The following is a 15,694-nucleotide window of genomic DNA, read 5'->3' on the forward strand; positions in this document are numbered from 1 at the left end:
ATCGCGTCAGGCTCGTGAACTTCCTGGACAATGGTCTTATAGAAGTCTCCGACTGATGCTAGTCCCAGTTTAAACTGATAAAGAAAGACTTGCATTCCTGAGAAGTCTGCACGGCAGAAGTTTCGAATCCACGTTTGGTGTTTGTGATTTCTTGCTCACTGAAACCAAAGCTCAGCACATAGTGGTCAATATATCACAGTGGAGCGTTAATCGTCACCTGATCCTTCGTTGGTGATGACCAAATCCAAGAGGGATGCGTTTCGGCCTGCGTGGTATCTGTGGGCGAAACATGGTGAGTTCAAACACTCTACTGAACAACTTTGGTCAGCACCGCTGCAAAAGGTCCACTTGATCCAACGCGCTGTAACTCCATCCGGGAGGCCTTTGGAGCGACGAAACGACCTACCAGCAAGACATGATTGAACTGGTGGTTGGAGGAGAGTTGGTCAAGTATTTCCATTAGGAATCAGTCATCTTCCGGAGAACTCGAGGAGCATCGGTATGCCACGCCAAAAAGGAGAGGGTCGGACACGCGGAGCGGGAGCGATACAAAAGGGAGAACAAGCGTTATCGGAGAGGACAATCGGGATGGACAGAACCACATGTAATTATAGACAATCACACTATCTTCCATCTATTTGATTTTGCTTGAAAAATAGAGTAGCCGTCTAACAAGACCACCGCGTCAGACACATCTGGTATAATCAGGTCTGTGTGGGTACAATATTATAGACAATCGGACTATCTTCCATCTATTTGATTTTGCTTGAAAAATAGAGTAGCCGTCTAACAAGACCACCGCGTCAGACACATCTGGTATAATCAGGTCTGTGTGGGCACAATTATTGTCAGCTCTTCTCATTTTCAGTTTTTTTCGCCCCGTGGAACTTGGTCTGCGCAGGCCTCTTGCTTTGGAGAACGTATTTTTCCACTCAGTGGGCGTAAAAGAGACTGAATAAAGATGTATCCATCCTGAGAGATTTATCTGAAATTTCTGTGTTGGACTGGACTGTATCCATGATATCCGTGAACTGAAGAAAGTGCGGCCACCTTGAACTAGTTTCGTTTGTTTGTGTGCAGGCGCGAAGATGACGGGGGATTTCCGCGCTGAAGCAAAAGAGCTAGACCAATGGATTGAACAGTTATATAATTGCAAGCAGCTAACTGAGGCACAGGTGAAAGCACTGTGTGAGAAGGTGGGCTCCTAGTATTTCGTTGTGGTCACCACAATTAGGCGAAGGATATCTTGACGAAAGAATCGAATGTTCAGAACGTCAGGAGTCCTGTTACCGTCTGTGGTGATGTCCATGGACAGTTCCACGATTTAATGGAGTTATTCCGAATCGGAGGAAAGGCACCAAATACCAATTACCTGTTCATGGGTGATTATGTTGACCGAGGCCATTACTCAGTCGAGACTGTGACTCTCCTAGTTGCTCTCAAGGTACTGTCTCCTGAATCTATGGTGACGCGTTTAGGTGCGCTTTAAGGATCGCGTTACGGTTCTTCGGGGGAACCATGAAAGCCGTCAAATTACACAGGTTTATGGTTTCTATGACGAATGTCTCAGGAAATACGGCAACGCGAATGTATGGAAGTACTTTACCGATCTTTTTGATTACCTACCCCTAACAGCCCTGGTGGATAATTCAGTAAGAATGTTACATTGTTTAAACATTCACTAGATATTCTGCTTGCACGGGGGCCTTTCACCTTCCATCGATACTTTGGATCACATTCGAGCTCTGGATCGCATTCAAGAGGTGCCACATGAAGTACGTTCTCCATCATACAGTTCCATGAGATCAAGCTGCATACGAATATTGTTTTTGCGTAGTTTTTCGGTCTACCTACTCTCACCTCGGTGCTTAAGGTCCCTTCATTACTTAGCCGGGTGACATGGGATTGGTAGCTTCAGTATAAGTACAAAGGCGTCCAGGTATCCATCCTCTAGATCAAAGCGCCTATGGGCACCAATATGTGGGTACCTCAAAGTGATTGTAGTAGCACAGATTTTCTTCCCTGTCCATCTTCTTCTCTTCACAATAAGGCTCTCAAAGAAGTGTACGGCAGCGAAGCATCGGTGTTTAACACTGACGTCAGGCTGCCCATGATGATTATGATACCGCACTAAATTATCTTATTTGACGCGTTGAATTTAATCGCTCCTGCTGACCACTGATCCATCTGAGGATGGCGGCATACCAACCCCGACTCAGTTCCTTAGAGTTTAACCGCGCTTGGAAAGCCATCGGTGACCATTTCGATGGAGGACAGCGAATCCCCCCAATGGGAATTCTTTGATAGCAACTGACAATGCATCTCAGATATCGGTAATCGAAGCTTAAAGACGTCTCACATCATCTATATCCGCAGAGATTGCCTTGCAACCATACAACAACGCAGACTTTACTGTGGCATGGCGCACGCGACCCTTGAGACCAAGGGATACACCTTCTTGAACCCACAAGTGGCGCGAATCAGTAAGCGTGATTTGGGCACTGCCTTGGTAAAGGCACGAACTGGCCTTTGCCTATTTGCGCCATTCGGCATCAAAAAGACCTTTCACTGGGTCAAGGAGAACGTGTGTTCAGACTTCAGTATGGGCTGCATTGTCGTGGATGTGTACGAAAGCTATTAATATTGACCTACGGTTTCTCGGAGCCATTGACCGAATCTGGCAGATTAGCAATGCCGATTGACATCAGTTGGTTTATCAAAAAGGAACTCTCACTATGGAAGGGCTACTCATGTTCCACAGTTTAGTGAGTAGGATATGTGCTTCGCATGCAGGAGGGCCGTCTGCCTGTTTTTGCCGGCCTCTTCCAGGTGAGAGCAATGGAGAGATGGACAGCCCATGAACGGGCAACAAAATGTGAAAGCACTAACCGGTAAATTCACTTGGGTTGACCACTGTCGCCTCCGGGGGTAGTGACCCCAGGACTCAACTTACTAATGGTTAGTGACACTGGCAGCCATGGCTCAATCACGCAGTCATTAGCGTTCTTCATCAAAGCGGTCGCCTTCAAATCTGTCCAGTTTCCTCAACAGATAGTGTCATCGCCTCCAGCGTTTGACTGTCTCCAGTGCTCTCCCATTTTCCGGTAGCAACTGGAACCCTGAGGCATACTCCCGATACTTATGGCCGAATAACAGCTGTGCTGAGGCGTATGGTGTTTGTCAGTGGTGTAGACTCCTTCAATGTGGACCACCGTTGGCGCGCAACTAGTTCCAAGGAAGCCCCTCGCGGAATCAAAGAAGTATCGCTCTGAACTTCTTATTTTTTGAAAAAGCAAGTCTTTACCACCGTAAGATTCTTCGACCTATCGTGACCACCATTGTTCTGGTTGCAAGCAGCCTGTAGCGGACTAGGACCTTATCAGTGTGTTCGGATAAATTAACAAGCAAAATAACGAATACAAAATCACGAAATCACAATAGGAAAGGAATGAGTAGTCCACTGGGGACTCACGAATGTGTAGATCCAGTAGTCCACTACACCGATCCAAATGCAGTAACTGGCTGTGAAAGGAAATATTCACTTGTCGGAATTTCCCACAGATGGTTCCGCGTGCGTGATATATTCCACGGTAGGAAAATTATTCACGGCTAAAAAATGTCACAGGGATTTATTGTGACGTTCAACAGTTGACACAAACACAGAGATCTGGTCCCACTGGTTCAGCAGTCAACAAACAGTTCAACGGAGCGTAAATACGCTCGTTCAGCAAGAAGTCAGCAGGTCGCCCCGGAAAACTGTGTATTTGTAACATTAAAACAAACGTCATGATATAATGTGAACGACAGTTACAAAGTGTGGTTTAAGTTCAGGAAGAATGGTAAATGTGACAACGGATTACAAACACTACAAGCTCATATATGTATCACCCAGGGTTGGGTTATGGATTACGTTAAAAATCGCGGGAAATCGTCAATTTTCTAGATCTAAATGGTAGTAAAGTGCTACCCACCTTCTACCTATTTGTTTGAACACTGGCTTGCCATCCGCAAAGCGAGGAAAGTTCAGTTACACAGCCGAATATTTAGCGTTAAATCATCACTACCATCATCATCCACAACACGACATCAGTGTTCAGCACTGGTGCTTGGCTGCCATACAACCCTAATTTATTTCAAAGCCTTTCTGTGAAGAAAGCCACTCGTTCCCGGGTGCCCACACCTCCATATGCTCATTCAGACAACATGGATAGAAACTGACGATAAACTCGCCACTCACATTGATTAGCAGCCATATCTTACAGCGTCTCCAACCAGGCACACTAGGGATCACGTGGTCCCCATCCTGAAAGGCGAATATCACCGATAGCAACCAAACATTTCACAATATCTTTCATACCCCCCTGGCCAGGTCAGGAGTTGGCCACTTCTCTGCTTCCATCACTCTAAATTGGGCACAGAAAACAGCACTGTTCGGAAAAGGACCATTTGGCATGCGCAATAGATTGTCTATCCAACGCAGCTTCTGGTGGTGGACACATTATTCGATTGAACTTCCCGCTGCACAACTGAATACTCGCCTTCTAATTGCCTCGTTCCGTTTTTCGAACAGCCCAAGTCTCAGCCATACACCAGAATAATCCGGACTATAGCCTGATAATATGTTCCTTGAGATTCACGGGAATACCGCTTTGACGCCATATGTGTCTCGAATTGGCAAGTGCGGCTAGAGCTTTGTAGATTTGTGTATTGACATCATCTTTCACTCTACAATCAGGACTAATGACTTCCAAGAAATGTAAAACGCTTTACAATTTTGAGTGTCACACCCGGGATTGTAAGTGGCGTGTTCATTGGCTGTATCTCCACAAGTTTGGTCGTACACGTCGTGGGTGCAAAGTGCACACCGATGGGACGACGTTGTTCAGTTCAACCAAGGACACCGCCTTCTCTTCGAAGACAAGAGCCATGTCGTCTGCATATTCCAGATCGGCAAGGCTTTCGTGAGGGGCTGTTTGAACACGGGTTTTGAAGACCTTCCAGCGTTCTCATTATCTCGTCGATCGCGAATTTAAACAAATGGAAAGATTCGACACCCGAGACGGAGACTGCTTTGTGTACGACAGCTTTCGGAAAGCTTTCCAAGCGGAAGTCTGAGAATACGGACTTCCAGAGTATTCGTCGATGGGCAAGCGTGTCGAATAAAACAGACCGGTCAACTCAGTCGAATGCTCCTCGGAGATCCAGGAATGCTGAAATTGTGGGTCGTTTGTAAGTATGGTGTTGTTCTAGCACCTGACGTAGTGTGCAAATTTGGTCAACTTAACTCCTACGAGGTGTGGATCCCGCTTGCTGCCCTTGGGTCAGTGTTTCACGAGCAACCATAAAGCGGCGAAACAAGTGACGCCAGCAACCTCGTTACGACCTAGTCAAGTTGATGCTTCTGTGGTTACCACACTCACTTTGAGCCACTTTTTTGAAAATGGGGACTATCACCGACTCTCCCCTCAGTTGTCTGGGACAGTCTGTTTTTCCCAATTGCAAGCAAACGGCAACGGCTGGCTGAGGACTTTACCCCAATCATTGAACAAGGCGGATGGGAGGTCATCCGAATCAGAAGCCTGGTGGTGCTTGAGAAACATATGCAGTCATAAACCTCCGGACTTTCCCTTTTTCCCGTCCGGGGTTCTAGGTCAGCTGCTGGCTTCAGACCAGACCTAAAGCTGTCATTTTGACGTGTTGGTCAGGCTTGAGTGGTCCTGTGGGCTACACTGGCTGGAACTTCGTTCCACAAGGTGCAAACAAGCCAGGAAGACCAAAGAGAGCAGTCAGACCAAGAGCAACGAGACCACGTATTACGAGTAATCGTACTTCTAGGTAGTCTGGGGGTAAAGTACTGTCTTCCACGATAGGAATGTGAAGGCAGTAAGGTGTTCCCCCCGGGCGATCAGTATGTCCATATTCATGAATGCTGCCTTCCCCGGCCACAAAAACCGCACACCAACGGTTGACTGTGACCGTCGGCACATTATTCGGTATGGTCAAAATACTTTTAAAACCAGAGTCCGGTGTTGCTCAGAAGATACCTACTCTTCGCAGCCGCATCAGGGATGAGCCAGTAATACCTTACTCCCTGCGCCCTTTAGTTAGGCCAACCCCCTGCAACCGAACGGGTCAGACCATTGAGTCGTCGGTCCCGGGCAAGGTCTCCGGCAAGGGAGACCGTACTGTCCGCTGCCCCGCATATCAGAGGCTAGGGACAGTGTTGTATTCTGCGGTGGCCGTCTGTGGGTTACACCTGCACTGGGCCTGCCAGAATACGCGATAGGGAGAAGACAGAGAACTGGGGATACGGCTGCATTGCCAGAACAAAACATACAGAGCGTCTGCGTAAATATATAGGACGATTAATTGGCCAAATATGGTCGTTCACTTGTTCGCTCCGTACAGCCAATGGTGGTGTTCCGGTCGTGAACAATCTCAGGCCCACTACGCTGGTCGTTTGTTGCTAAGCCGTGTTTGTTGAGAGCCGCCGACTCACCTACTTTCCGGACGTGTCGTACCGATGGTGACTTTGGGGATGCTTCACTCTTTGCACATGCTTTTTCTTCTGTCTGGGCGCGCCCTGACAGTCCCCGAACGAGATCTCTACACCTCCCACTGCCTCGTGGGTCCAACTTGTGAGTCAGGCTAGGATCAGGGTTCCCGAACAAAACCCTACATCTTCCCACTGCCTTGTGGGTCAGACTTGATTCAGTGGCTCAAGGTGGGGTTCCTCAACCAACCCTCTTTTGTCGGCCTGGGCAATCGGGAACTATCATTTTCACACACAGCTCTGTGTCCAGCGATATCCCTACCCATTTCCTTCCCCTTCCCACCACACAAGCAAACTTTTCTAGGTCGTTTGACCGTCAGTTATCTGACCGAAGGACCTTATACTCCACTCTACCTATTAACAATGAACAAAATAACATCTTTCTAAATCCACGAGATCCTTTCTATATACGAGCCTTTAACTCTATGTCAAATTGGCAAACAGGCAATACTCTCTGAAAACTTGTGCTCCTTTTATATTGATATATACTGTGTTTCCGAAACACGTATACAAGACCTAATTTTTTATCGTTCAGCTGTAACACCCTTCTGGTTCCCAGCTACCATGCCACTCGAAGAAAGCACGAGGGATGGGATATTGCCAGGTTGCCCAAGCCTAGACGGAAAGTCGAGAGGCAGAAGTCTTATTCGAACCACGGACCTCTTCGGGTCAGTAAATTCGCACTCTTAACACCTGAGCCATCTCGCTCCCATACAAGACCTAAGCGTGGTTCTGCATCTCAGAACGTCAAGGACGAACTCAGATCTTTCACATTTCTCCCTCTGTATATCCGGTAATCGAGGAGCGATAACTCCTGGAATATATAGCCGGGGAGTTGCCCTCAGCCCCGGAGCTGAACGCGCTTTGCTGGATTGGGTCCCAGTGAGCAGTTTTCTGCGCTCTCCGGTTATCCGGCACAATCAAACTCAACGCCTCTCGGCATGAAAGCGGTGCATGTTTGTAATGTTGCCTTGTACCCCAGCGAACTGCAGTTGTGACGCTGCGAAGAATACTTCCTACCACGAGTTATCCGGGCTCATTTGTCAAGCCGGAAGTACTGACACTATTATCCTTGCGGGCGATATGGATGCTCAAGTCGATTGTCTGATCTTATTGGAATCACATTTTGGAAGTTGATTCTGTGCTGATGCTCATCGTACAGACAACGGAAAGATAAAAGATAAAGCGTTCAGCTGTAGCACCCTTCCGGTGCCTAGCTGCCATGCCACCCGAAGGAAGCACGAGGGCTGGGATACTGCCAGGTTGCCCAAGCCTAGACAGGGGAAGTCGAGTGGCGGAGGTCGGATTCGAACCGCGGACCTTCAGGTTAGTAATCCGCGCTCTAACCACTTCGGCCATCAGACAACGGAGAGTGATTCCTTCAGTTGTATGCCGATCATCGACTCTTTCTGGGCAGTACGAACTTCCAGCTTAAACGTTCGCATTGCGTAATCTGGCGGCCACCAACGCAAACCAACCGTGGTCTCATTTGGATCACGGGGCCATCAGCCATTGGTGGAGACCTACAATTCAAGACTGCTGTCCCTTTCGATCACACCATGGTGCATGCACGTCTGACGGTTTGTTTTTCCTCAGGCCCTCGCAAGTCTGCAAGAAGCATGCCAATTCACCATCTTCAGAAAACTACCATGGCTCAACAGTATCGATCTGAGCAGAAAACCAATACTGTGGTGACAGTGAGCATATGGATGAAGCGTGGCAAAAATTGAAAGGAGCTATGTTGACGGCATTAAGAGCTGTCCGTCCGACTTCTCTGATTCGACCACAAGACAATTAGATGCCGTCGGTGTTGCTATCCATGATTGATGCCAGGAACGAGTACGACGGCGCACGCAAATCCCTCAAACGCCAAATAGTGAGCAGTCTAAGGAAAAAACCGAGAGCTCAGGTGGATATCCAAGATCCGCGAGACCGAGAACGCTTTCGTCTCCAGAAACAACCGTGTCCTATACCAACTGGTACGATCGACTGGCCCACAGTCAGTGAAAGGAGGCCTATTAATTCCCTCCCAAAAACGTCGACTGGAAAGATGGACCAAACTCTTCGAAGAGCAGTCTAGCTGGCTTCCTGTGACCCAGCCTGTGGTGAAAGTGCACACGGGCAAATAGAATGTAAACCCTAATCGTCCTTCGAAAGAAATTAACTATGAAATATCGGCAATAAAACGTGATAGGGCACCTGGGCCGGACACCCTGTATCGAACTCTCTTCAAAGAAGACAGACAATTCCTAGTAACTCATCTGACAAATCTTACTGATGCTATGTAGAACGAAGGGAAAGTGCCTGCAGAATGGAGCATGTCGACGATTATCCGCATCTTAGAAAAAGGGTACGCGGGCGCCTTGTCATCAGCCCGTTAGCTCTGGCATCGAAGGTCCTCTCTGGTCTTATCCTTTGACGGTTGACTGAACACAGGGAGAGGCAGATCCGCGAAAACCAAGCTGGCTTCCGTCCTGCAAGAGGATGTCCCCCGTAAATTCTTGATCCTCAAGGCGCTGTACGCCAACTCCCCCAGCCATGTGAAGGTCTACGGAAAGCTCCTGCCTGAGTTTACCGCATCAAGTGGTGTTGAAAACAGCTGTCCTCTTTCACCTTTCCTCTTCAACTTCGTCATTGATACGATTATGGAAGACTAGTGGCTGTGGGGCCGACGTTCTCCCGACGCATCCGCTCACAGCTATCGAGTACGCAAACAACATAGCTCTTCTGGAGAAATACACTCATTTGCAAATCAATTTGATTTTTCATGAGAGACTCAACTGAATCTCTCGTTTATGATATTCTACAACTGAATGTACTGCACACAGGCCGCCTCATGATTCAGTCGGCACGATATTCGAGATATCGCGGTATATTTTCATAGAGAAAACTACTCACAAGGTGGCTGAAGACTTCGACAGCCCACGACCGGTTTCCCCCTTCTCGGGGCTCATCAGGTAGGCGCAGTTCCCGAGTTTCCGTCAACCTTATGTTCTACTTGAACCCAAATTGGACTGTTTTCGAGAAATACACTCATTTGCAAAACACTCATATGAAGGCATAGCTATTCTTGAATGTGACCCCTTGGTAATGCAAACAATAATAAACTAAATAATTCTGCCTCACGGTTTGGCATGCGTTTCACAACTGCGAAGTGTAAGGTGCTACTGCAAGCCTCGGTAGGCTCGCACCTTAGCCTCGTTCTTGCGGATGAACTGATTGAGGTAGTAAACAAATTGGTTTACCTGGGCAGTTGTATTAGTCCCGGTGGTCTCGCGAAAGGTGATATTTCCGTCCGGATTGGGAAGACCAGATTAGCTTTTGTGAACCTGCGTCACCTGTGACGTAGGCGTGACATCAGCCTCTCCATCAAGGGCCGAGTTTACAATGCTGCGGTGCGATCCATATTGCTATACGGCTCAGAAACCTGGTAGCTGCGCGCCGAGGACGTCAAAGAACTTTCAGTGTTTGATCATCGATGCCTTCGAAACATTGTCCGAGTCCAGTGGGAACACCGGATCGGCAATGGTATTCGGAAGAAATAATTCCCGCTTAGATGTCAACTGACAGTGCTGCATTTACGCACGAATTAATCAGCTCCCGCCTCCAATGCGAACCTGTCTATCCCACCCCTCCATATCATCACTGTACGAAACTGTGGCAGCTACAACCACTGTATGACAAGTATGCGGTTCTTACAGTTGGTAATGATATGATGAACGAGTGTTCTCCCGCTTTAGAGCTCGTGCACTCAATCGGCTATTTCTGTATCAATGATGCCACCGGACGCTATAGGTCACCCGAGCGATTCCTTTGAAGATGCCTCCAACATACACACGATTTCTAGACCGGAATGTTGGTTTTCCTCCTGTCGGTATTGATTAGCATAAGTTGTGGATGGCTGATGTTGAAAAATGTAAACGATCGATCCAGTCTATATCCAAGAGATTGAACTAACAAGCAGCGAGATACAGAATACCACGATCACACTGGCCTGGCTTCTCCATCTCACTTAAATTCACCAAGCAGTCGAGGCCTACCTCTTGATGCATTTCTGTCGGTTTTAATTGGTCTGAATTTTGGTGATCCAGTCTTCTCTCAGGTGCGTCGGAAGCCGTATCGAGCTGCAATCGAGTTGTGCTTCCGTTTGCTCTGATTGTAACATACGACGAACATCGAACTGATTGCCATTTGCGGCAAGTATTGCGTTAAGGTGGGGTTCTGACCGTCTTCATCTACTTCGTGGTCTACGGATTTGGCTGCGTCTTCGACTAATTTTCTTGTCCGACACTGGCCTTCCTTGTGTTCACGTCGACTACACACTGAACGTTTGTGCTTTTCATAGAAACAATCGCACAAAATGCCACTTGCATTGCCAGCTTGCCGACGGGGGCTTTGCTGCGTTCGAATTTGCTGCCACGGGAGGTTGGATAGTAGTCTCCAACATGGTCGTGTCGTCATTGGGATTCAAGAGACACTGGCACTCGTGAGTAATGGACTGCAGCGTTACCTCGGGAGATTGTTCAGTCTTGCTGGGCAGCCTCGCTCTGATATCACCGAATGCAACTGAAGGCCACATATGAAAATAAGACACTTGCACTGATCTTCCGTCATGGTGGATAACTTGAATTGTTTACATTCAAGATTGATTCTACCGGCATAAGTGATACAATCTTTAGATTCCTTTTTTGCCAGTTTCATACATAGCTAGTGAATACTAAACGGAGACGAGCACGTGAAGAATCGTTGAGAGTTGCTGCACGGTTTTGTCAAAACTGAGATCTCTCCTGTTCTTTGGCAGGATGAAATTGAAATACTATGTGTTCCGTTGTACCAAGGTTTCTGAGCAATAAGTGCACCCTTCAGGTATAATCTGTTTGCTTTAGTTCGTGACGTCTGAACCACGAATCGAAGCTTAGACCTGCATCGGAGTTGTAATGGAACTCCGTGATGTTGTTGGCGATCGAGCCGACTGAATTTGCATCTGGAACGGAATTTAGTCGTTGAATTCTCGGTTACTGCGTCAGTGTTTCTACCAAACACAGTGGCTCCGCTTAAAACTGATTTTGCTGTTGCAGTAGGGCCTCCCGCTCCAGCAGGTATTTTTATGGTTCGCAGGTGCGGGCGTCGCCAATTTGTTCATTATCATGGACAGCATGACATCAGTGTTCAACACTGATGCTTTGGTGCCGTACAGCCATGAGCCGATCTGTTATGTCTGACTTCCCCGCTCCAGTGCCTGGTGACAGAAAAAGACTCAACGACAAGAAACACAACAGCATTATCGCAAACAAGAGGTTGTGTGTAAGTACAACGGCCTAGTGCTGTATTTTTAAAGGCACTGTCTGACCTTGCTTCAAGGCTGTCTGACGCTATATTGTTAAGGACACTAACTTCGATCCAAGGCTATGTGATCGGTGTTTAGTGGGGTTTAAAAGCCTCTGCGTTGGGCATCCTGGGATAATATTCTGGAATCTGACCTTCCTGACAATAGCTGCTACTGGAAAGCGGAACTCCATTAGGCAGGCAACTGGGGGACGACATTGCTCAGTAGTTAGAGTGCGATTTTACTGACCGGAAGGTTCGAATGCGACCTCTGCATTTTGGCTTCTCCCAAGGATTGGGCAACCTGGTAGTATCCCAGCTCTCGTGCTTACTTCGGGTTGCATGGCACCTATGCACCGAAAAGGGTGTTACAGCTGAACTACAAGGGAACTTCACTAATTGATTGACTCATGCTGCCGTGTGAGTAGGCACTCAAAACCCATCGTCACCGGATCCTCAGGTCTTTAGTAGAAACCGTTCAGCTGGTGCACGGGTTTGGGTGCTGCCGTGATCAGTTGTCATTTTTGTTCGATGTTGCCCTTCTCCATCTTTTTATGCTGCGAGCTAACGTCGCCGATTCGGTTGATGTGTCTTGTTGACGGAATCAACATTTTAAGAGCTCTTGCTGGGGACGCTGAGCATCAATGCCGTCTGATCGCATTGCCGTCAAGCACCGGCGACTGCAAATTTTTGGCGGCACTTGAAAAAAGATAATTTTTCAACTGTCACACCCTTTGGGTGGCTAGTTGCCATGCTACCCGAAGAAAGCACGAGGGTTGGGGGTACTGCCAGGTGCCCGTGCCCAGACAGAAGTCGAAATGCAGAGGTCGGATTCAAATCATGAACCTCACGGTCAGTGAATTCGCACTTTAACCACTGAGATATCTCGCCCTGGGCACTTGAAACCATTGACCCTGTAATTTTTCCTTGCTGTTTCGCGACTCTCAGGATTGCGGAAAGGTTACGAACTTCACCCAATCACTTAGTAGTGCTACTCAATGAATATGTCGGAAACATCTTCCTTAAATCCAAAGGGTACTTTAATATTACCTATTTTCCATGGTTCCATCCTGTGTATTGCTGGAGGAAAAGAACTCGGCAGATGGTCGCTTGGCACACCTCAGCATTGGTACTCTGACAATACCAGCGTACCGAAAAATTGCTTCAGAAATACTGGTCGTCAGCCGTCGGAGTATTTTTTAACTCTTCCATTCTATGTGATGCGGAGTAGCCTTGGTCACATGCCTGTACCAAACGGAGACATTGCGCGCACTGCAGCTTTATATAACGCACCCATATTGGAGTTTGGCGTTTGCTGTTATTGTATGATTTTTTCAAAGACTGGCATGTTCCTTCATAAAGGTGAGATGGCTCAGTGGTTAGAGCGCAAATATACTGACCGTGGTTTGAACCGTGGTTCGAACCCGACCTCTACCTCTCGACTTCCCCTGTCTAGGCTTGGACAACCTGGCAGTATCCCAGCCCTCGTGCTTCCTTTAGGTGGCATGGCAGTTAGGCACCGAAAGGGCGTCACAGGTGAACGAATTCAATCAATTCATGTTCGTTCGTGAGAATAACTGTCTCAAACACACTTATTCTTGGAGCTGGGCTCGATCTGGTTCGGATTTTAAGAGGAGTTTGGTCGACTGAAGGGTTAGCGTTTCGGGCTCCTGCGCGATTATTCCATTATTACTGACAATCCAAGAGTAACTGACGTGGGGTCTTGCGACTGCACGGAAATTGTGCTAACACTACATGCTTTTTCCTAAAGGCGTGAGACTTACAGAACAGCCTAACACCCAACAGTATGGCAAAACAGTCACTACACGGACGGTGGGTATTTCAGCTGTCGAGTGAATCGCAGTTCTTCGTGACGTTCCTAACCTCCTCGACTATCTGGTCGCGCGTTTGTCTCAGCTTCATCCTCGACACTCTACTCAGCTACCAGGTAGCCTCTTTCAGTTCAGCCGGTTTGTATTCACGGACCACACAGCATTATACTCCACCGCTACTCACACACTACTTCCACCGGGCGCGTAAGAAGGAGCGTCGTTGGCGCTGGCGAAACTCGTAGTCAGTGGTAGCTTCCACAGTTCACNCCCTTGAGGACAATACCCTGATTCCACAGCCATTCCACCTTCACCAGGGGGCGAGATGGCCCAAGTGGTTAGAGCGCGAATTTACTGACCAGAAGGTCCATGGTTCGAACCTGACCGCTGCCACTCGACTTCCCCTGTCTAGGCCTGGGCGACCTGGCAGTATCCCAGCCCTCGTGCTTCTTTCGAGTGGCATGGCAGCTAGGCACCGAAAGGGTTTTATAGCTGAACGATCACCATATTGGTGCTCTTTAACACGTCTTTTTATGAGCAATTTTGTCCCGACCTCGACATTGGTACTGAAAGACTTTGAGAGCAACCTCCACCATTGCGAGCGGAGAAACAATATCGGCCATGCTCATGAGCACTTTGATGTGCCATCACCAAGACAAGTCACTGAAAAATATCTGTCGAGAGGGGGAGCGGACAAGGAATGTGGAGCTGTAATGAATTCCGTGATTAGGTTTAGATCGGGCTTGAAATAACGAAGGGAGATGGACATAGGGTGGGACTTGGAATGACCGAACGTTGCTGCGTTCGGAAAACCACAGTGGCCAGTAGGAGACATAGGAGCACATGAGAGCATATTCCTGCTCACGCGTCCGAACTACTCTCCGTCTGCTCTGTTCAAGAACAGCGGTGCATTCGTATCAATGCTTGTACAACTTATTTACGTATGTGTTTGGGTAGAAACCGTCCCGGGCAACTAGGGTGGGTGAGTTATTGTGCATATCTTGGAAAGAGCACCTACTTTTGATGTGGCAAGTACAAAGGCGCCAGTCTGACTCTCGCCGTAACAAGAATTCCACTGTCACTGACTTTTTGTCTTATTACGACGTCACGCAATATTTCGATGCATGAACGATTTCGACCTCACGGTCCATGAGGTGTTTGCGTATTGTTACCCACAAATGTGTTCTTTGACTTCAAGGGGACGTCTGATTATGTCGTTTGGTTATTTTTCTCAACTGTCTCAAGCTCATGAATATAATCTGTTCCTGGTGTCCATGTATTCCTTGGCTTGAAAGAGTGTATGAACTTGTAGTGTTGTGGAATGTAGGTAGCTCGTCTTCGTTGCTTGGTTGTTGGTCCGCTCGCCGAGCTTGGCAGTTGGATTTCAAACGTTCCACCACCATTCGAGGTGACGTCGTCAGTGCAGGGTTGACTGCACTGACCCTGCACCACGATGTCACCTCGATTGGTGATGAAACTTTTGCAATCCAACTGCCAAGCTCAGCGAACAGACCAACAACCAAGTGCATGGACTTCTACAAACGGTGACTTCCGATGAGTGTCCTCTCGTTGTTCTGATTCGATTTCCTCGTCACTAATATAGTGTGATGTACAATGGAAGGTCTTCAAAAGGTTTAAATGGGTGCTGGTGAGAGTCCTGTGTGAGAAGTATACAGATGTTATCCTTTTAATATTTAGTGAGCGTAAAAGTCAATAAGTGCACTCCACCATGAAACCATCGGCATGTACTTTTCACCGACAGAGTGTGAAGCCGTGCTTCAGAGCGCGTAGTCTCTGAAGAGTCTAAGGAAAGACCGAGAGCTCTGGTGGACATCGAAAGCTCGGGAGATGGAGAAGGCTTTTGCTACGGGAAACAGCCGTGTCCTTTATCAACTGATACGATCGACTGGCCCTAGCAAAGCGACGGTCAGCGAAACGATAAGTGAAAAAATGGCTCATTAATTCACTCGCAAAAACGTCGACTGGA

General features: G+C 47.8%; 1 protein-coding gene across 1 annotated transcript in view; it reads left to right on the forward strand.

The window, feature by feature from the left end:
* Positions 1–1,042: 1,042 nt before the first annotated feature.
* T265_09614 (hypothetical protein) overlaps positions 1,043–15,694 on the forward strand; it is a gene marked incomplete at both ends in the record, with an annotated part of 22,904 nt that continues 8,252 nt past the window's right edge. Inside the window, one exon of the mRNA XM_009175735.1 lies at positions 1,043–1,775. The remainder of the gene's footprint in view (positions 1,776–15,694) is intronic.

Source organism: Opisthorchis viverrini, assembly GCF_000715545.1.
Source record: "Opisthorchis viverrini unplaced genomic scaffold opera_v5_294, whole genome shotgun sequence".
NCBI lineage: Eukaryota > Metazoa > Platyhelminthes > Trematoda > Opisthorchiida > Opisthorchiidae > Opisthorchis > Opisthorchis viverrini.